The sequence below is a fragment of the Penaeus monodon genome, chromosome 24 (assembly GCF_015228065.2).
Source record: "Penaeus monodon isolate SGIC_2016 chromosome 24, NSTDA_Pmon_1, whole genome shotgun sequence".
Lineage (NCBI taxonomy): Eukaryota > Metazoa > Arthropoda > Malacostraca > Decapoda > Penaeidae > Penaeus > Penaeus monodon.
Genome location: NC_051409.1, coordinates 36,865,208 through 36,865,424, shown reverse-complemented (window position 1 = coordinate 36,865,424; position 217 = coordinate 36,865,208).

Below are 217 nucleotides of genomic sequence, written 5' to 3'. Positions count from 1 at the left end.
AAATAATGCATTGATTTCACATCTAGTTTAAATTTCCCATGTATTCAAAATATCGCGCTAGAAGGATAAAAAACTTAATATATTAACAGATGTAACAAGAAAGATAGTCCTATTACCGCCTTTATAACAAACGTATTAGATACTTAAATTCAAGTGATCAATAGTTAAATGTGCATCTGATATAAAAGTACACCTTACGTTATATCCGCATACACTA